This window comes from Lepidothrix coronata, unplaced genomic scaffold, assembly GCF_001604755.1.
Source record: "Lepidothrix coronata isolate B3197 unplaced genomic scaffold, Lepidothrix_coronata-1.0 Scaffold45, whole genome shotgun sequence".
NCBI classification, from domain to species: Eukaryota; Metazoa; Chordata; class Aves; order Passeriformes; family Pipridae; genus Lepidothrix; species Lepidothrix coronata.
Genome location: NW_016690225.1, coordinates 3898584 through 3921860, shown reverse-complemented (window position 1 = coordinate 3921860; position 23277 = coordinate 3898584). Strand labels below are relative to the sequence as shown.

The 23277-nt window shown below is 37.1% G+C and overlaps 1 long non-coding RNA gene across 1 annotated transcript; it reads left to right on the top strand.

Annotated features, from left to right (window-relative positions):
- Positions 1-4484: 4484 nt before the first annotated feature.
- Positions 4485-21356, top strand: LOC108497132. The gene is made up of 3 exons (XR_001874693.1): positions 4485-4560; positions 18684-18759; positions 21231-21356. It is a non-coding gene; the product is annotated as an uncharacterized LOC108497132 (long non-coding RNA).
- The last annotated feature ends 1921 nt before the right edge of the window (positions 21357-23277 follow it).

Sequence of the window (23277 nt, the reverse complement as noted above, 5' to 3'; positions counted from 1 at the left end):
AATGTTTGTTACAGATGCATAGAAACACTTGTTGAGTAACAGTTAAGGTTGTAATTTAGGAAAGGTTGAACGATTGCTTTCCAAAACATTACAGCCTTTTCTTATTGTAAATCAAATGCTTAGTAGGGTATATATATCCACACAGATATGATTTGTAACATAAATATGATACATACAATACATACAGTAGCATTCCTTTTAAAAAACATTAAAACATCTAAAAATTATTTACTCTTAAGAGATTTTAGCAAATTAATTATGCTACATTTTAAAAACAATCCTTGTTGTAATGCCAGCCACAAAGAGAGGAAAAGTTCTAGAACAGTGACAATAACTGAATGAAGACCAAAGGCTAAACTATCTTTGAGTGAAATGCCATATTTGAAAGGGTGCCATTAACTTGGCAGTCACAGCTGCAATTTAAAATTATGTAACTTCAGGCATCTCCTAAAGTGCTAGGACATTGTTGGATGAGAAAACAGATTTTTCTAATAATTAATAATAATTTACTTTGTGCTCCTGATCACATGCTATATATAGTCCATGTTATGACTTGGGAGGTTGTGCTTACTCTCTCAGATTTTGCTAGGTCTGGTATTTAGTGGCAAGATTAACAGCCAAGATAAAAACCTATGGACCAGGATAATTAAACAGACTGATGGAAGCCAATAGATATGGCCAGAGGTTCACATTATTTCTTAGTAATGCATAAACCACATTTGCTTTTACACAGTAGAAAAATAATAAAGTCTTTTGAAGGAAATCTTAAAGAGAAATTTGCAAAGCACTTCTCATCTTTTTTTTTTTTTTTCTGGAAAGCTGAAATGTTTTGAACAAGTGAATGGAAGTTAATATGTCAGTGTAGATATCTTAGGGCATGTAGAAAATTATGGTAATGTGCTTCATTTATGAGGTATTGCCTCTTTCTCCTTTCACTCATATATATGAAAATAATTTAGTTTGTATAAATTTTATAGCACTGAAAATTGCCTTATCTTCTTCATGTTTTACCACTTACTTATATACCAATAATAAAATATATAGTTCTTGAAAATACTTTGAAGTATCATACATTTTATCTATTTATATTCTTGTAATATGAACCAGCATTGCCACTTTTATGCTCTAGCATCATTTAATGTGCACATTTCTGTTGAACTTGTTATTTATCATGCTGAAAGATAAATACATCCCCAGTATAAAACACAAAAAAGACAAAATGCTGCTGTATTGCTGCATGTGCTTGAGAAGTGTGTTATTTTCCAATGGAAAAGTGTAGCTTTGTATAATTTTACTAAAAGCAGAAGATGGAGAATATTTTAAACTGCTACTAAGGCTATTTCCTGTTTTTACTGATGACTATGTCAAGTAATCATGTCCATAAACAGACCAAACTCAAATTAAAACCTTTTCCTTAGTGACCCCAGAGTATTTGGCTAATAGGTATTTGTGATTAAGTAGTACATTAAGTTTTTCTAGCCGTACTGGTCATTTATCACTGCCAGATGTAGAGAATAAGGTGAACTTCAATTTTGGAGACCGCTATCTTGGTATTGAGGTCCAGCATTTTCTTACAAATTGAGAATCTGAGATATTATGCTTAGAGCTTTGAAATTAGCACATAAAGAATGGGCATGCTTTCTCTTGACACTTGACTGCATTACCCGCTGATCAAATGACTTCTTTATTAAGTAGTTTATTGAATAACTAAGAGATTTTTCAACTGAACAGGTAGTTTTTAGGCAAAACACTTCCTCTGCCTTTTCATGGTGATAGGATGCATCAGGGCATTATCCAGCTGCTCTCCTCACTCCAGACTTTGCCATACTCTCTATTCCACTTGTAATCTTCTGGTGCAGTCAGACCCTATCTTTTCCCCCATTTCTTTGCTTAGTCTCAAGTCTCATTAGTCTTCCTGTTCTTCCTCTGACTGCATTCCTACAGCCACGGCACAGTAAGTGCCTTGCAATAATTCCCTCTAATACCACAGCTCTTCCTAGGATCCAAGATCCCACTGCCTCACCACATGTCCTTTCCAGATCCCTTCCCAATCTCAATGCCCCTATGCCTTGACAGCTAATTTTGCTCACTAACCACTTTAGTTCTTTCTATTTCACATCTGTTCCTTGGCTCTTGTTTTTCGGTCTGTCTTGCTGGTTTTGCCAACCCAGTTGTGGTTTCACTGTCTAGTTTCTACTGTTATGTGGTTGTTGTTACCCACAGCACTTCTAGTTCCAATTTTGTACTGCCTTCCCTCACGTGGGTTTATTTTTTGGTCCTAATTCACTCTCATACCTATTCAGGTTCAACCTGTTTTTTTCCTGTTTTAAATGTCCACAGTTCCTCAGTGCTCAGTGAATGCAGGGAAGAGCACTTGTACTCAGAATTTGGTCCTGGACTCCTCATGGCCCACAGCCACCCAAATTATCAGCTGCATAACTGCATTTACAGAAGTGATTTGGCATATATGTTATTAGTTTAGTCTTCTATCCCCCACCCAAATGTTACCTGTCTTCCTTGTCTTGTGAAGATATTGAACACTGTTGAACAGTCTGACAGTGCCCTCAGGGTTCAGTGGTAATACTAATATTAGATAATAATGATAAATCTGTAAATCACTTGGGACATCCTAGAAAATGCATTCGCTAATCCTTATTTTAAAGTTCAAGACTGGCAGGTGTGAGTAACCATTTATTTTCCATTTCACTTTAATCCATCTGGATATAACCTTAGGGGTTTTCTCTCTCTCTTTTTCAAACTTAATGATAATTACTTTAAAGTTTTGCACCATCAGGTGTAATAACCTTTCAGCAGCTATAGTTCCAATTTTATACTGACAGAGGCGGATGTTCTTAGTGCTTACGTTTCCCAAGTTACCCTAGGCTTTCGTTGTAGCTAGTTGGAAGGCCCTTTAACGGATGGTTCAGAGTTCAACCCTAATTAAACTGTTCAATTCTTTTCACTTGAGAACTTTATTTTCTCCACTGATTTGAGAGAGATCCATAAGGGTTTTTCTCACAAAGCTCTTAAATTCACTTCTTATATAAGTCATCCTCTATTTGATGTTGAGTGAATTCCATGCTGTAATATGGTGATTATCTAGGGCATATTAGAGATTATTTAAAATAGTAAGTAAATACTGGCCATTGAGTTTGTTACCTCTTGTTCATTTACTTAATTGTTGGCTCATCCCAGTGATAAATTTCTAAATATTTACAGCACTATAATTGCCTTAGAGCATGCATAATAAGCAAAATAAACTTTTCTATCCTGCAAATTTGATGGAGTTGTGTACAATTACTCATTAAAGTATCCATAAATCTTTACAGGTTTGAAATCTTCTGCACTGTTATAATTTCTAAAGACAAAGGCACAGCCTTTGAAATAGTGTTCAATATCGAATCAGTTGCTGAGCTTAAACACTTTGTAATGTTTTAATATAAATATTTTTGTACAAAATGTTGCACTAAGGATACTGACATTTCAACATTTATTTTTTTGCCTTTATATGTTTAAGGACATTTCTATCACATGGATTCTGGTTATTCTGTTGGTTTTTCTTTCTAAAAATCATTCTGCATATCAAGCTGTAATAGATATATATTTTGCAAGAGTCCGTGCAAAATTGCAGAAACAAGATATCTTTAGTAAATATCTTTTCAATTCTAAGCAGAAAAATTTAATTTACAATGAAAGAGTAAAACCTCTATTTGCTACTGATTTTATCTTTGTAGATTCTTTGTAGTGCATGAAAGGTCTTAGGCAGAGTCATAAGTTAATTGTTATTTATATGTTGTTTTTATTTGCCATCTGTCTATTTAGTCTTATCTGACTTGCATTTATTTATTTATTTATGCTCAAATGAAGTATTCTGGGATTGTTTTTAAATTTCTTTTGATCATACCTTATCCAGGTCTTTTTCTCTTTTGATCATGAAGAAAAGTATAAAACAATCTATTTGTGAAATCCTTTCAAATAAAGATAAAACAGATACACATCCAAAATACCTTTCTCAATATGGAAAGCACAGAGGGAATGCATCACCTCTTTCAAAGTAAACCTTGTACATATTCAAGGCATGTAAATAGGAAAAAAAAACCAACAGAGTAAGCAAAAAATTATCTTCCAACTGTCATCTATAGGGGGATATTAAGTGTTTTAGACTGGTGCTGTGACGTGCTTCGGATGCACATACATAACATCTATATTTTTATAATAGTGCTGTGTAAACAACTTTCATTAAACATTTCTCTAACTTGTCTTACATCCAGCAGAATTTTTTTTTCTTCTTTAAATTCTGACTTACAAAGAATCTGATCCTGCAGTTTGTACCCAAGCAAATTTTAATTATATATTTCTTGCCTTCATAAGTATCCTAGCATGAGTTCATCCTAGATGTTGTTCCTTGCACGAATGAAATGATTAAATGGTAAAGAAAGGTAAGAAAAGAAGACTCTACTTTTTTAAAGTAAACAAAGTTAATATTTAAATATTAGCATTAATCTTTTTTCCTCTATTTATTAGTTCAGGAATCCAACTAATGGTCAGAGAGAAATGGAAGTAAGATAAATCCATATTCTGCTTTTACTTTTCCAACCACGGGGATTATTTCTGATTTAGTTTAATATCATCATGTATCTCGTGAAGTTCAAAATTCAGATTTATATTAAAGAAAGCTTTTTTATCTGCACAAGTACCTTTACCATATTTTTATGATAGTGCAATTATTTGATCTACTTTTCTATAAACACCTAGTATCAAACAGGACATCGAGGATATTTACAATGACTACCTTCAGGCACAGAAGGCTAATTTCTCTAGACTTCCTCAGTATTAGTAGAGATCCCTTTATGAAATATTTCAGAGTAGCAGCCTAGTCAACAAGCTATGACATGCCTTGTTGAGAAAATGTTCTCCCTCTACTGTATACAACAAACCTAGAGAAGTAAAAATCCTTTTTTAGTCTTCTGGCTCCTGTATAGCCTGCGCTACCCACTGCCAGTACTTGTTAATTTGAGCTTATGTTTCCGAATCTGTACTTTACAAGGGATAGACTCTCCAAAAATTTTAAACCTCCCAGATTCACTTTCATGAACATTTACAGGTGTTATATCTTCCTAACGGACTTCCCACCTTTGTATACATGGTTGTATGTGTAGTTAGGGCCCAATGATAACACAAATTTTTTTTAATACATATATTAGATGTTCATTATCTAAAATATATGCATTATGTAATCCATATTGTCTGTATTGCTTATATCGCATATCTTATGCAAATGTTAACCACCACTTAGTCTTCATATTTATACTCTAGCATAGTCTTCTAATTTCAGCTCACATTTTTGAAGAGCAAAGTATATGGTGATCAATGATTCTCTCTCTACTCTGTACTATTATCACTGTAGTGAAAGTATTGCATAGTGAAAGAACATTGCATAGTAGAAGTTGCATGAACGTATAAGCATTTTGAAAAGTAAGTAGCTGCCTCCCCAGGTTTCAGTTTTTGTTTCAAAATGTCTCTCATGGGATCCTGCCAAGCAGGTTCCCGACAAGCTGGAATTTGTTTTCCTTAGGTCTAGGGTTGTGATTCTACTCTTTGTCTTGCTCACTTTTCTCAGAATTTTGAACTCCACGATCTTAAGGTTACTGCAGCCAAGGCCACTTCTTAGCTATGTTAGAGCAATAGGTCAAGCAGAGCATCTCCCTAGTCGGTTGACCCCTTTCATTAGGAGGAACTCAACTTTTTGTCCACACAGCAGAAAAATCTCCCAGATCACTTGCACCCAGCAAATATGTTCTCCCAGCAGATGTCAGAGTGGCTGAAGTCCACAAATGTACTAGGGCATGTGAAAGTGTTGTGTCTAAAGAAGCTTTCATCTTGATATTTCTGATCAGGTGATATGTGACAGCTACATACGACAGTGTCACCCATGTTGGTCTGTCCTCTGATGTAAAAACCTTTGACAAAAAGCCATTGCAACTCTTAGTTATGTGAGCTGTTCCACCACATTTCTCTATCCCAGTGATATTACTTCTCTACAGTTATTCAAGAACTTGTAGTTTCTCTCTTGAAGTTTCCCTCTTGAAGTTTCCCACACTTCATCCATTTGTGTAAAGGACTTGTTGTGTGCCCCCACTCATGCTAGATTTAGCAGCAGAGTGCAAGTACCTCCTCCTTCATGTTTTCCCCTGGACACATCCTCATCTTCCCCCTGGCTTTCACTTCTCTTTAGATTATAATAAATTTAGTCACATGTTTAGTCATGGACCAGAAGGGGAAAATATCTTTTATCTTTAGATAAAAGCATTAAAGAGAGAATTAAAATAGCACATTTGTGTTCCTATGAAGTAAGCAAGCACACAGGCCCTGATGCAGCAAATTACATATTCCTGGAAATAATATTTTATACACATATTCCTGTAAGGAGTTTGACTGTATGGTGTAGAATATCTAAAGATACTCAAAAATGTGGATTGGAAAGTCCATAGTAAGGAATAGAATCTCTTCTTTGGAGAGGGATTTGTAAACTGTGCTATCACCCTTCCTGTGATAAGGTCATAAAACACATAAGGTGGTGTATCTATCTTTGGAAAGTCCAAGGTTTTGAGCAAGGCAATAGTTGATAGGGTTTTTTTTTCCTGTACAAAATATTAAATTCTGAAAATATATACAGTTCAGGATTAAAATTCTAAATTGTGAAAGGTACTTGAATCAATGCTTGATATACCAAGGTGCTACAAATGCTGTTTCAATTCAGTGTTTATTTGTGACATGTCTCCTGGTATGATATTATTACCTGGCAACTTTGAAAGCTGTTATTGCACTTGTACTCTGTGCCGGAGAACTAGAGTAACTGCACTTTTAGAGTAGACCTCAGGAGAGGATATGCACCAAATTTCAATACCCGCTCAAATCTCACCTCATCTGTTGACATAGGCTCTAAATGAGCATAAAGGTCAGACAGGCATTTTGGTTTTTTGCTTCTGTGTCTATGTGCAGGATTTGTTTTCATTCTATGCAGGTTTATAGGTGTATCACTGAGTCTTCTGTGTATCTGGTGTGTTTCTACATAGCCTTCTTTTTCAATTACTTCAACAGAAAAAAGTTCTTCTTTTTCTGGCTCACTGGTCTGGACAGGAGTGAGATAAGTAAGAACTGGTCTAGCAATTTAAACCAAGGTCTGTAAAACAAAGAACTCAGCCATTGTAATTCTGAAGATTGATTCCTGTTTGGTATGAAACGATTAAACCAGCAGAAAAAAATATGACCTAAGGACCTCAACCTTTCCTTCCTCAAAGTCAGAATACCCTTCCCTAAGGACCTGTCCCAGCTACCCTCACAGGAATAGCAGAGCATGGAAGAAGGTAGGCTATGACAGACTGTTGGCGGCCATGACATTTGGCAGAAGCCAGAATGAATCACTAGATCTCTGATCAGGAGAAATTAGGTTACCTTAGGAAAAGACCAGCAGAAGACAGAAAGTCACTTCTATCTTCAGCTGAACAAAGCACAATTTCAGAATGTTGTTCTCCTTTTTCTCAGCATTACAAACAAAACTGGGAATAATTTTTTCAGTGTAGCATATTGGAAGGCATTGTCTTCCCCGAGGTTACTGAACTGGGGTGTAGGTACCATGGGAGAAGAAGACTTGTGATCATGGCTAAGTGTTCAAATGAATCTCCAGTTTCAGTTTCCTCTCTTCAAGTCTATTTTCTTTCTTTTCTGTGTTTTCCTTAGGCATGTGGTTTTTCTTTGTTTATGTACAATGACTTCTTCTGTCCTCTTCCCTGCTCTGCCTACACAACAGCATTTTCCTTTTTGTGTTCAGTGCTTTCACCTCTCAAGCCCCTCACCTCCTCCAAATGTGTTGCTTCTGCATTAAGACAGAGGAGCAAAACCACAGGGGAAAAAATAAAGCAGTTAGTTCTTCAAAGAACTAGACTGCAGCCTCACTCCCAAACCTGCATACATATTTCTGGGTATGAAAGAAAAGCAGATGAAAGGCTGGTGAGATTTTTTGGGCTGTTGTGTTGTTAAGGCAGAAAAGTCATAGGAGAAAAGAGGGGAGCTACCAATGAAGTACCAGGCATAGCCTGAACCATTCTTGGGAATGTGGTCCTCAGAAAAGAAGCTTTTCGGACTGAGAATTCCAGGACAGAGCTGCAAACTAAGAGAGTTTATTTTTTTCTCTGATCACAGAAAGAGGATTTTCTATTTTTTTAATGTTGATGTAAATAAACAAGGTTGCATTATCAGCATCTCCTCACACAACCAACCTGCAAGTCCCAAAATCTGGCTTAGATCCAAAAAAGGGTAACTATATATTTATGTAGAGTGAATAATACATGAATCCCTTGTTCTCCAAGTGTGATACTGTGTTCTTTACAGTGTCATTCATTAACCTATATGGCACAAACAATGAGAGGAGGTCAATATATTATTCAATATGTTTGAGTAATTAGGAATTGATTAGCACACAAGAAGCCAAATGAAAAGACACATTTCCCCCAATGACTGAAGTTGTTGAATTAGTTGATAAAACCCAGAATCTCTATTTGAGTTCAATTCTGTTACTCTTCACACTTACTCAGATTTTTTTTCTGTAGTTTGATGTTGGCATGTTTCAGCGATGTTGCACAGTGCCTTTGGACCCTTAGCCTTTGTAGTGCTAAGGACCTTCTCTTTCCATTTCTGTAGTCTGTTTTTCATTTCCATCTCTGTAAACTTTCAAGCAAATTGCTGGACACCTCCTGGGGAGGACACTTGTCTGGAAAGTCCCCTCACTTCCCTACTCAGTTGGCCACTGTGGAGTCTTTCCTTCCCCTTTCCCTTTCTTTGTCTCTTTCTCTCTTCCCCACCCCTTTTGTTTTAATTTTCCCCCCAAAGTAATTTTTGCTGTTAAATTTGCTATATGCCTTTGGTGCAGACCCTGCTAATCTTTGTGCATGTGAACCTGTCAGGGAAAAAAAATTAACTTTAGAAGAAGAAAAGAAATTAGTCTTTCATTTACTTATTATAAAGTGTTTAATTGAAGAGGCATTTTCATGAGAAACATAAAAGAACACCTAAGTGTTGTTAGAGTGTTTTAATACCTTTTAATCTACCCCAGTACAAGCTTGATGTACATATGCTTTTTTTGTGAGGGATTACTCTTTGGTATAAAATGTTCCTTGAACATGAGTCCTGAAGACCTCTAACCAGTGGCAAGTGGTTCTTCCTACTAGTCCATGCTTCCTAAAGTGACTTTGCAAAATAATTGTTAATTTCATTAGCATCCAAACATTATGTGCCCTTGTAAATATAGTATTGACAACTAACTTAAGGATTTTCAAGAGAAGATTAGTATTGCAGTTTCTTGTGTTGTTTGTCTGCTATCCCACTCAGGAGTGAATCCCATAACAATCTGTTGCGGGTTTTTTTATGAATGTCCATCCCATATTTGGAATAAATCATACAATCTATGTAATTTTTTCATATAATCATGAATTGTTTACGTTGGAAAACACTCTGAAGATCATGGAGTCCGACTGTTACCCTAGCACTGCCAAATCCAACACTAAGCCATGTCCCTGTGTGTCTACATGTGTCTACATGTGTTCTAAATACCTTCAGGAGTGGTGACTCAACCACTTCCTTAGGCAGCCTGTTCCAATGGTTGACAACCCTTTCCACGAAGAAAATTCTCTTAATATTCAATCTAAACCTTCCCTGGTGCAGCTTGATGCCATTTCTTCTTGTCTTATGGCTCGTTACCTTGGGAGAAGAGACTGACCCTCACTTGGCTACACCCTCCTTTCAGGTAGTTATAGACAGTGATAAGGTTCCCCCCGAGCCTTCTTTTCTCCAGGCTCAACAACCCCAACTCCCTCAGCTGCTCCTCATGTGACTTGTGCTCCAGACCCTCCACCAGCTCTGTTGTCCTTCACTGGATGTGCTCCAGCACTTTAATGTCCAGCAACAAACTGGTGAATGGGCTGGAAAGAATGTCCTATGAGGAGCAGCTGAGGACTTTTTGCTTGTCCGGTTTGGAGATGTGGAATTAAAGGGGTAATTTCATTGCTCTCTAAAGCTTCCTGGGAGGAGAACTGGAGAGGGAGGTGTTAGTCTCTTGCCCCTGGCATCCAGTGACAGGATGCATGGAAATGGCTCAAAGCTGTGCCAGGGGAGGTTTAGACTGGACATCAGGAAGCATTTCTTTACTGAGAGGGTAGTCAGACACTGGAACAGGCTTCTTAGAGTGTGGTCAAAGCCCCAAGCCTATCAGTGTTTAAGAGGCATTTGGATGATGCTTTAACTTTTGGTCAGCCGTCATGTAGTCAGGCAGTTGGACAAGGTGATTGTTGTAGGTCCCTTCCAATTGCAAATATTTTGTTCTATTCTATTCTAATCTAGTCTAGTCTAAACATTGCTTTCAACAGTAATTCTTTACTTTGTTTGGACTTCAGATGTTTCCACTGGCTTTCTTTTAAGGTTTAAATACATATTTTTTTTTAGTCTGTCATATACCTCAGATGATGCTATGGTTGTAATATCCATCTGATACCTAGTTCTTTTACTCTACGTTGCCCATAAAGTTCTGCTGGTATTTCTTTTAACATTCTAAGTTAGTCAGTGACTAGTTTCAAGATGCACTTTCTCTTTTGAAAACTAAGGGAAATAAATATCTTGCTAGAGAAATATTTCATTCTTTCTGCTTCCTCCACAAATGCTAAATTTCTTGCAATATGGCCTGAAGCCCAGGACAAGCAATATTCTGTACCAGTGACAGGATTAAAATCCAGTATTTTGTGATCCATCAGTGTTGAAATGGGAGCTGTATACCATTGGTAGGGCAGGTCATTGGAAAGGAAATGCAATGTGTGCAGTACTATCTATTTGTCATGTCATTGCTGAAATATCAGACCTCACACTTGTCATATTATATGTGAAAATGCTATTTATATATAATTATTGCATTTCTATAGTGTGTTAGTGATTGTTTCCCTCTTCTTTAAATACCTATACAGTTATACTCCTGATATTAGAGGATTTATTCTACTGCTGAAGAAAGTGACACTAATAGTATTTCTTAAATACAAAAAAAAGTTGCATAATCTTTCTTGGTAAAGTGTAAGAAATACAGGGCATGTCTGACAGATGATAGAGAGATTATGTTGTCCTTTGTTTGGCATGCATAAATTTAAGGCCAAAATTACTGGATCATCTAGTTGCTCATAACATTGCATTTCACATTGTCTTTTGAAAATGGATCAAATCTCTAATTGAAGCTTTTTGCCAGCAATGGAAAAAATTCAGAGATTACACATTCTCATCATTTCATTTATCATTGAAATCTTGTACCTTAGCTTTTACACAAGTTTCTGTGAATACAGCTTCAAGCCACTGGTTTCTGCTTTGCTCTCTCCTGATAAGATTAAATAGCTTTAACACCTGGTGTTTCCTCCCTGCAAATGCACTTTTATTCTGTAATCATCTCACAGCTTCATGTTTTTGGTAAAATGGACGGATCTATTTTTTCTCTCACTGAAAGGCATTTTCTACAACCCTCGAGATATTCTGTATATTTTCAATATATATTGCTGAATTTTCAGCAACTTTTTCTAGACATAACTCCTAGACCTAAGTTCAATCTCCCTGGATTACTTTCACCAGTACTGTATACAGCACAGTGATAGCCATGCACCAGATGTTTATGTTTAGTTGGTAGTCTACTATAATTCTTACATGCTTTTTGGTCACTGCTTTTCAGGATACAATCTGTCATGCTTGTGGATTTTACATCTAGTCTTGCTTTCTACAAATAGAACTTTGCCTTTTACATTAGTAAATTAAATGCTGTTTAAATAGAGGCCAAACTTAGCAAGTGAGAGAGACTGTTCTGCACGATTCCTTTTCCTTATTTATCATTTTGCTAACTGTATGGTCATGTGTAATAATTTTTGACTAGCTCACTAATGAAAATGTTGAATAGAATCAAGCCATGTACCTGTGCTTTTGGGACTGCCTGAAAAACACTCCCAATAAATGGAAAACTTTTCAGTGAGAAGAGTGTCCTTCTGGACAAGATGTCCAGCACACAGCTGCATAAACACATCATGTTGTGGATCGCGGGTTGAACACAGAGGGTAACAGTGAATGGGGTAACATCAGACTGGCGACCTGTCACTAGTTGGGTTCCACAAGGCTCCATCTTGGGCCCTGAGCTCTTCAACGTCTTCATAAATGACTTGGACACAGGACTGGAAGGGATACTAAGCAAATTTGCAGATGACACCAAACTGGGAGGAACCGTTGACTCCCTCTAATACAGGGAGGCCCTGCAGAGAGACCTTGACAGAGAACTGGGCAATCACCAACCATATGAAGTTCAACAAGGGAGAGTGCTGGATTCTGCACCTTGGATGGGGCAACCCCTGGATGTTCAGACAGACTGGGGAATGAGATGCTGGAAATCAGTGCCATGGAAAGAGACCTGGGCATCCTGGTTGATGGCAAGTTGAATATAAGTCAGCAGTGCTCTGGCAGCCAGGAGGGCCAACTATGTCCTGGGAGGCATTAGGCAAATCATTGCCAGCCAGTTGAGGGAGATATTGTCCCACTATGCTCTGTGCTGGGGCAGCCTCAGTTTGAATATTTTGGCAGTTTTAGGCACTGGAATATCAGAAGATATTAAGCCATTAGAGAGTGCCCAAAGGAGGGCAACAAAGATGGTGAAGAGCCTTGAGGGGAAGCCGTTATGAGGAGTGGCTGAGGTCACTTGGTCTGTTCAGCCTGGAGGAGAGGAGACCGAGGGGAGATCTCATTGCAGTCTACAACTTCCTTGTGAGGGGAAGAGGATGGGCAGGCACTGATCTCTTCTCTGTGGTGACTAGTGATAGGACGTGAGGGAATGGCCTGAAGTTGTGTCATGGAGGTTGGATATTAGAAAAAGGTTCTTCCCCCAGAGGGTGGTTGGGCACTGGAACAGACTTCCTGGGGAAATGGTCACAGCACCAAGGCTGACACAGTTCAAGAAGTGTTTGGACAATGCTCTCAGGCACATAGTGTGACTCTTGGAGATGGTCCTGTGCAGGGCCAGGAGTTGGACTCAATGATTCCATCCAACTCAGCATATTCTGTGATTCTGTGAGTTCTTGAAGGTATTTCACTAAGGTAGCATCTTATACTGGATCTTAACTACAATGACATTGTGTCCAAGTTCTTAGCTTCCTTGTCTGTCAGTCTTTTAGCTTGATCACAGAGATGGTGTAGCACCAGTTCAGGGAGTCTCTTGGATTTCCGTGATGAATCTGACTTTGCGTGCATAGTAAGTTCATGCATTTTCAAAAGGTATTTCAAGATCACTTGCATATGCAAGATTTGTGTGTTAAGAACTTCCAAATAAGAATGATTTCTGGCATTTTTGCACCCGACTTTATCTCTCTTCCTGTCTCTGATTCCACTCCATGAAATATAAAAATGACAGAAAAAGAAAGACCACCCCTGGGTGGCTTTGCTGAGTGGTTCAGAATGCAATACACACCAGAGAGGACAGTGAACATCTTTTTGGGTGACTCCAGGGTCAATCTAGGATACAAGGTTGTGGCAGTTACTCTCCGTGGTAACTTTTACCCTATTTATCACATGCTTCATCAATATCATATGATGCTTCTTTATTAATCACAGTGTAATGTGCATGTAAAATCCTTTTCAAGTTTATGTATTAAGTGTATATATTTCTATTCACCAGTCTTATGAAAAAATGAAATCACTTTTGTTTGATGAGGCCTGTTTTCCCTAACATCAGAATTCTTGACATTAATTATATTCCTATCTTAAGTGTTTGGGTTTCTCCACAATTTTCCTTGGTTATGATGACAGCCTAGTCATTTAGGTGTTGAAAACATTTGTTGCTTTAAAGATGTTTCCTGAGATGATCACATATCTATTCTTCTGAAATAGTGTTTGTAATATGAACATGAATCATATTAGCTTTGCCAACTAACCATTTTAAGACTCCTAACTATGAGAAATGTCAATGTTAACCTCTTTAGCAGTCTTAGATGATTTGAAAATCCAGTCTATCTGATCTTCATTTGAGCGTTCAGTACATTACTATTTGGGAAGATACTAGTCAAAATGAAGAATAGCAAAAAATGGATAGAAATATAGGACAACTGGCTGAAAACATATGCCAATGCATTGGTTGAAAGAAGAATTGTGATGAAAAAAGATTGTCTGTAGATTTCATCAAGGATTCTTTTTGGAGGTTGATCTCATTTAATAGTTTAATTAATGACCTTGGCAGAAATGGTGGAAATGTGGTAATGAAATTTGCTGATGACAAAATTTGGGAAGTAGTATCAATACAAAGAAGAAATTGGATGACCTAAAGGACTCCTGTAATAGAATAGGATTACATTTAATAATGAAAAGTGTCAGGTCATGCATTTAGGGACTAATAACAAGAATTTCTTCCAGAAGCTGGGGACTTATCGGTTGGAAATGACAGCAAAGGATAATGATCTGGGTCAGCCAGGGTGTGACAATAGGGCAGGTCTGTGAAAAGAGAACTTAACACAAGGATGTATATTTCCAGTAGCAAAAGGTGATTATTATTGCCATTGTACACTATGCTGGTGAGACCTTTCTTTGGAATCCTCTTAAGCAGCTCTATCTATGTTCAGATTTTCCTGAGCTTTGTAAAGTTAGCCTTTTTGAAGGACTGGATATAATATACCAGTTTGTCTACCTTGTTCACCTGCTGAGTCCAAATAATTTCAGGCTTGTTGTTTATGCTTCTGTTTTTTGTCCAGTGGGTCCAAGTGAAGGGATAGTTAGCCATGTTGTTCCCAGTGTAAGAATTGTTTATCTGTATCCATCATGTGATACCTTGTTGAATGATGAGTTTTACTCTCCTTAGAGCCTATGTACACTTTTATATGTAATTGTGCTGCATGGAATTCAGTTTATTATTTATATTTATATGGGTTCCAGCCTGTAAAGTCTTTGTCTGTGCACAATCATGACTGATAACCATATCCCTCAAAGAGTATAGAGGGCAACAAAAGGGGATTAAGGAGAATTTCTATCCTTTACTGCATGCGAGGTGAAACATAGTGACATAGTATGAGGAAAAGGATGAGATACTTCACGTCTTCTTTGCCTCAGTCTTCAATAGTAAGGACAGTTGTTCTCTGGGTACCAGTCCCCTAAGTGGGAAGACAGGGATGGGGAGCAGAATGAAGCCCCCTTATTCCAAGGGAAAATGGTCAGCTACCTGCTACATCACTTAGAAACACACAGGTCACAGAATCCCAGAATCAACCAGATTGGAAAAGACCTCTGAGGTCATTGAGTCCAACCTATGACCATGGTCAACTAGACCATGGCACTAAGTGCCACATTCATTCTATTCTTAAACACCTCCAGTGTTGGTGACTCCACCACCTCCCTAGGGAGCCCATTCCAATGCCCAATCACTCTTTCTGTGAAGAACTTTTTCCTAATGTCCAACCTAAACCTTCCCTGACACAGCTTAAGACTATGCCCTCTTATCCTGTTGCTGATTGCCTGGGAGAAGAGACTGACCCCCACCTGGCTACACCATCCTTTCAGGTAGTTGTAGAGAGTGATAAGGTCTGCCCTGAACCTCCTCTTCTCCAGGCTAAACAACCCCAGCTCCCTCAGCCACTCCTCACAGGACTTGTGCTTCAGACACTTCACCAGCCTCATTGCTCTTCTTTGGACACCTTCGAGCACCTCAACATCCTTCCTGAACTGAGAGGCCCAGAACTGGACACAGTACCCAAACCTGAATACACAATGAGGTCTTCTGCAGTTCCAGAATTAGAAACAGTCGAATTTCCAGTTTTCATAAACATATTACTGACTTTTTAAAATCATGAAACTTATGACTCAAGGTCCAAGTTGCCTTCCAGATTAGCTAGGAAGAGAATAGATATCAGAGACAGGTATTTTTCTTCTCAAATGCACATGTTTTTTCTGTGAATTTCTGAAACCAAAATGATTATAAAAATATTTTTATTTCATTGAATCAGCATTTTTTTACAAAATCCTTGCTTTGCATTAGAAATTTTTCATATGAAACTTCTGCAGAAACTTCTGCAGGACTGGGCCTTAGGTTTATAAGGATGCAGGGAACTAACATGGTGTCAGGCTTTCTGACATCATCATATTTCAAAGGAAAGTTGCCATGCAGTTTTAAACTGCCATTACATATCCACTAAAGAGTGATAAGACACTGATGAAATGTTGCAACACAACATGGACATTTTGCTTTATGTGATAGAACACCACAGGTAGCAATCACAGCCCTATTCACATTGTTCCTAAGGGAGAAAAAAAAAATGCTTCCTGCATGCCTTTACAGCTGAGCTGGCAGGTAGCTTTATCACTTGCTCATAGCTGTATATTGGGGTTTTTAGCCATAGGATTTACTCCATCATTGGATGAGAATATGGGGGTTTTTTGTGTGTGTGATTGTGGATTAAAGGATAGATTGAATAGCATATCTTTAACAGAACAAAATAAAATAAGTACTAGTGAGGGCTGCATGGTCTGATATCTGACACCCATTCAAAGGCTTCACAACTCCAGATGACGTTTTTAATTTTCTGCTTTCAAAAACAATATTTCATACATCCAATGCTTATCTCTGAGTTTCTGGCTCTCCACTCCTAACAGGAGCCAAAGAGAAATAGATATGCCAGATGCGTGCCTTTGTCTGTGCCCTAACAGATCTTTCCTTGTAAATTCATGTAGTGCAGGGAAATGAAGGGCAAATAGAAGTAATAGCTAATGCACTTTTTGTGTAAATGGTCACAACAGATATTCAATACATGATAGTAAAAGGGTTTTACAGGAAAAGGGGCAAGAAAAGTTAGACAGTGGTAATTCTGAATTAAAAATATCTTTTCAATATTTAAAACTCCACAGAGTTTTTTTTGGAAGCAACTACAAGAGATTTAAATCAGTGATGAGAAGTAATTCAAAAAAGGATGAAATACTTCCACAAGTGTTTTAAGAAATTAGTCAAAAAATTATTTTATATAGAAAGATAAGTTGAGGAATATATTTGAAGTGTAACATCAGTTAACTAACTGATATATTCATGGAGTGTTCAGGTTGCATTCAGCTTGCATTCACTGAGCAGCATATGGAGAAAACAGGGCTTTGATTCATCCAAAAGGTTAACTTATCCACTGTTGTCTACACAACAGTGTAGACAAGGCTTTCTTTCAACCTCATTGCCTGAATAATTTTGTCTGAAGTATGGAACTAAAAGTGATCCAGCCATTTATCCTCTCCCCATCGATGTGCAAAGGGGGAGCCAAAGGAGATGGCTTTCTGGGTGAGAAGAGGCTTCTGTTGTGCCTGCATCTGCCTTCTCTCCCTGCCATGGCACCTAAGGGAGTACAGTCGATAGACAGTGGAGACATTCTCAACTAATCCTGAAGAACTCAGCATGGAACTCAGAACACACCATAGCACATTTTTAAGGCAAAAGTGGCCTTTTCTGGTAACCCTGAGATGTGTGTGATTGTGCATGAAAGGATGGATTGAGTAGCATATCTTTAACAGAACAAAATAAAATAAGTACTAGTGAGGGCTACATGGTCTGATTTCTGACACTCATTCAAAGGCTTCACAACTCCTGATAAGAAGCACTGCTACCCCAGCTTCACTTGGGTTTCATACTAGACAGGAAGGTGCATGACAGAAGCTCCTATTTTTTAGTGGAATGAAGCCAGTAGTGTGTCACGACTCGTTTGCTGATTCCTTTGGAGCCATCCCAGCTGTTATTGGGAACATATCAGTGAGTGCCATTACCGTCTTCAAAGGAAAAGTCTTGATCAGAGCAACCGTACTGGTATTTTAATCTACCTTTTTTATGTCCAATTGGTCCCACAGAGTACGAAGAAAGAAATATGCTTGTCTTAAATATTGTGTATCAGAGCTAATCGCACTATTAGCACTGGATTTCTTTTTCAGCTATTCTCTCATCTTGCTTCAATTGCAAATTAATTTGTCTGTCCAGCAAAAGAAAAATGAGAAATACCTTTGGAAAAGTTTAAAACAATCCTTATTGTCATTTGCAATAGAACATTATGCAAATACTTGCTGGCTAGAAAGGGAAAGGGAAGTGTGCCAAGATAAAGTGACAAGGGAGACAAGCAGAAAGAAAGAAGGATTTGCTTTTTGCAGACCTGACTACCTGACTGGTTGAGTTGACCAGAAAAATAATTACAAATCTCGTAAGTCTTAAGGAGACAGTACTGCAGCATCTTGCATCACAAATCCTGCTTTTGGAAAACAGTATCTGAGAAGCAATGACATTGGACTATTGCAAGTTCTAAGATTTTGAAGTAGCCTTGCATTTTCTTTTTATCATCGATACTCTTCACCACAATTACTTCTGTTTCTTCTCCTAATTAATGAGGAGGCAAGTGGGAAGAGTGTGTTGAGTTAAACAGTATCCTGCTCATAACTCTGTTAACATCATCATTAAAGTAATGTATAATATCACAAGTACAGGTTTATAGTTTTGCCCGATTACCTGCAAGAGAGGAACTTAAAAACTGTGCATAGTTTAGTATGCCGAATGTGGAAATAAAATGATAAACATGCCACAAGTTTATGGTGGATGTTTACAACTGTATGTTGATTTTCTGATTCAGGTTATGACCACTGCAGAAGATTATGGTTTCAATATTTTGCTCTGCCAAATTCCAGAAAGCAGCTATTTTATTGATGGTAAGTTATTTACTGAAGTTGATTTCAATTCTGTATTGTGGCCAGACTGAAAATAATATTTAAGTAGACAAGAAAAAGAAGACACTTGTTACTTAAGAGAGAGCAGTATTTGCAAGCATGAAGACAACTTCAAAAAATTGAATGTCTATTGAACAGTAATTAAAATAACTTTTTTGCATGCTTTGCATGCTTTCTGAGATAGTTAAACAGAGAATTTTGTTTTCCTGGAATTGTTTAGATATACAATGGGCAAAGCTCCAAGGAGATGAAAACTCTCGTTTTAGCAGATGTTTTAGCAAACAGCATTCCTGATGAAATTTCTGGAGGACTTTTTCAGTCTACAAAAATGACTACCTTACCTCATATGTTTACATTCTTTTCTTAAATTTTCTACCCTCATGCATACCCCAGATTTAGTTGTATTTAACAAGTTTGATGTCCATAGACAATAATACATTATGGTTGGTGACACACCATTATTTTTTCAATATTTTTGCTATATCATCACAAATTAAAGGTCTGGAATTTCTTGTAATATCATGTTCCAAAAAAGTGTTGATGTACCGTGACGTTTTGGACGTATCAGAGATTTTCAGGATTACTGTGACTTTTAATGATGAAAAATTGTTCAGATTCCAGAATCTGAACAGAACCAGATCTACATGCTTTCTTGATGTTCTGTACCAATTTTAGGAAGCAAAGTTCTTTCATCTTTATCTTGCTGTGTAAAAAATATTATGAATTACCTAAGAGGGGTGTTTTTATCTAAACCTTTTGTAAGTGGTTGTACACATAAGCAGGCCTTTCCTATTAGAACTTGAATAAAGCAAAAAATTGCACTTGACTACGAAGTGCGTGTGTGCTTTGCATTCTGAGTGGAGTACAAAGCTCAGTGTACTTATGTGTTATAAAATCAAAATCAAGTAATGATGAAGTTTGGGTTATAGGATCAGCAATGTTTTCTTCTCATTTTTTTCTTTTTGTATTCTTGCACAATTCCAGACACAATGATTTTCTGGTCTAAGTGTGAGGTTCCCAAATGCTACCATAATAAACAAAAGAAAAAACCCCTATTATTTTCTTATTCATCATTTCCTCTAATGCTGCCCTCAAATATTATTTTCATTTTCTGTAAAGAATGCTTGATTTTTAGAGTGTTCCATTTAGAAAAAAGACACAACCAAACAAGGAATCAATTCTATTATTTCTGTAGAACAATCTGTATAACATACGTGCAAACTAGGTCTCATGGGAAGTAAACATTGTAGCACATCCAGCTTCTTATTATGGACCATCATATGTCTGATGTACACTAATGTTATAAAATATATTGCTCTGATAAGCTCCATAATTACTTAATTACAGTATTTTCTTTAGTGCAGTCGAAACCAGTTAAATATTGCACAGAAGTAGTTTTGCACATAATTTTTTACCTTTTTTTCTGACATGCCCAATTTTCTGTTATGCAGGTGTAGCACTGTTTTTAGGTAAGAATATTTAGCACTAATCTCAGCAAGTGAGTTTATACAGTGAGTTTATGAATTTTTAAACACTATAAATGACAATGGCTGTATTAAATGAGCTCTATATGTTCCAAGTTGTTTGGTATAAATGTGCAATAACCATTGCAGAAAATTTGAAACTCTTATGATGAAGATGTATGTTAGATAAAAAAAAGAATTCTTTTTAAAAAATAAACTCCACCCATTTTGTTTCTTCTGCCTTGCTTTCTTGACCTCCCCCCCCTCGTATTTTGTAATTCACCTGACTTAAGTTGAATGATTACCAAAAAAAGACTCCTGGATACTTTTAATAACTCATCTGTATTACCAGCTTTGTAGATGGCATTCTTCTTTTTGGGTAGATACTGACCAAAAGCCTCAGTGGTGCATTTTGAAGTACTGCTCTTTTATGAATGCCTCTCATCTTGATGTTCCTCGCAAAAATTACTATTACTATTTTTTATCCTATATTATCTTTCTATCTGCAGATAGGAAGGCTAATCATAACCTGTTTCTCAGGCAGTATACATTTACAGTTTACAGTCTATGCACAGGACAGGATAACGATTGTTTAAAATGTGTGAGTATGAAGACACAGTGACATGTTGGTTAGCATCACTGACAGTGATCTTAGCCGTAAATCATAGTTTCAACAAGTGATTTGAAGGCAGAGAAATAAAATCTGCAATCCTTAGTAAAAATTATATGAGTTTGCATGGGACAAGGCGAAAATGTTGTTAGAAAATGGAGTAAGTAGGCAGTGGAGTCTGACCTCATGGAACAAACGGAGGTGAAAGTTAACCCCAACTGAATGAGAGCTGTTAGGTTAGGAGTGGACTGGAGCTTGAAATGGAAACATATCCTTTGCTTGAGGTGTTACAAAAATACAAGAACAAAGAAGGGTAGTCAGTTATCAGTGTGACACAGGCAGTGTTCAAGCCATAATTGGTCTTTTACTTTTGTTTGCAGGCAACACTACAAACCGCTTTAGGGTGAGACAACATGCAGTTTCAGTTGTATTCTTAATGGCCTTTTATGTCTGAAGACTTTGCAAACACTACAGAAACCACTTAAAGCAAAGATGTGACTTTCAGAAAAAAACTGCAGGTAACATTTCTGGGAAAAAGTACCTCTTCTGTGAATAGCTACTTTAAATAAATGTTTATGTTTATTTGAAAACATTTCTATGGGACTTGTTCTGTCATCTACAGAGGAATATATGAAAGCTTGGACTAAATCTATACCAACTTTTTGTTGTAGCTTCTGTTATGTTAAGCATAAAAGTGGATATAAACCACATATTTAGTTTTCTGCAAATGGATCTACAAAAAAATAAATCCCAGTGCCAGGTACTGTTGGAGATCTGTGACTTGCTGCTGGAGAAATATTTTAATGAGAAAAATGTCATTTTAGTTTGTTATGCGACTGTGACATTACAAATGGAAAAAAACATGTAACACATTCTGACTTTAGTATTATGAGACATTTAACCATGAAAATTTGAGGAGACCATATTAGGAGATATATCCCTGAACAAGTTCAAGAAAATGTCAGCAGTATTTGTGCAGATACAATACATGGGTCATGGACGGTTCCAAGTCTAGGCTCGAGGTGTACTGGCAAGGTCATTAACTGTCTTTCTGAGTGCTCAGGAGAATGCTAAAGTAGTGGTCTGCCTCTTCTGCCTGCTCTCTTTGTTTTTCCCTGTTCCCTCCATGTTCATTTTTTGACAAACCAGGCTTTTGTGTTACATTTAGAATTCTTAACAGTTCTTCAATAAATGCTGCTACTGCAGTCAGTGAGACCAAGCATCATCATAATTCCAAGAGATCAACTAGACATGATTGTGTCAATAGGTACTTTGTTTTCTCAACACTGAGGATTTCTTTGAGCTTCACAGACTGCAAAGCAAATATGCTTCCAGCCCCGAAGAAAGGAATATATATGTATATGTATATGTATTTTGAACAAGGGTTTTTCTGCATGATAATATTTTAGACAAGATATCAATTCAAGAGAATGAATTCTGGATTATTTGTTATTGGGAGGACACAGTTTGCCTAATCATGGCTTATTCATTGTACATGCCAATGGTTTTAAACATAATTCTTAATATTTCAGAATGGTCAAAGAGCATTAATATCAGTTTGTGTAGGCCTAGAATAGTGTTTTCTTCCTTTGGCAATTCATAAACACAGTCTGGTATGCAGACCGTGACTGGTCAGCCAAAACCTATCTTCCTGTTTTTGATTCACTTTGAAGCATATAATGAGTCTCCACTTCTACTTCCACTTAAGACTGTTGTTTTGGAAGCAAACTAAAACACGTGAGTTTTATGGATTCAGAAATGGCTTTCTATGGGCATTTGAATAGATGAAGCTTTACTTACTCAAATGTTCAGAAAAGGCAGTTGTACACGCAATGTGAAGATATGCGAAGCAGAATTTAATTTCTAAATAGCACCATTTTTTTTCATTTTGAGTTAAAACTCTGCAAGTTTGCATACCTAAGCGGGAGTCAATGTACCCAGGATCTCTCTGGAACCTGTCTCTCCATTAGGGGAAAGAACCCTCTATGAACAATACAGCCCTGGAATGAGCTTTGTTTTAACTGGTATAATAAGATGACTCTGTCACAAAATGAACTATTTGCTGATAAACTGGAATAGTAAGACATATTATCGATTTTTATATCACAATGTAAAATTCATGGTGTTAATTGATTACCAAAGATAATGTTAATTGATTACCAAAGGTATCAAAGTTATTACTGCCATGATTAAATTATGACTGTGCATCATATCTGGGATTTCACAACAATGTATTAAAAAGGTAGCTGTAGTTCTGGTCTTATCAGTAGGTTTTCATATTCAAGTATTAGGTGACTTTAAATATACTGACTAAAAATAGCATTATTTTCTTTTCCCATATGAATAAATGAACTTTTCATGCCTTCCTTTGCATCTCGAACTCTTACATAGTGAAAAGTATCACAAGACCAGATGAAGACCCAACAA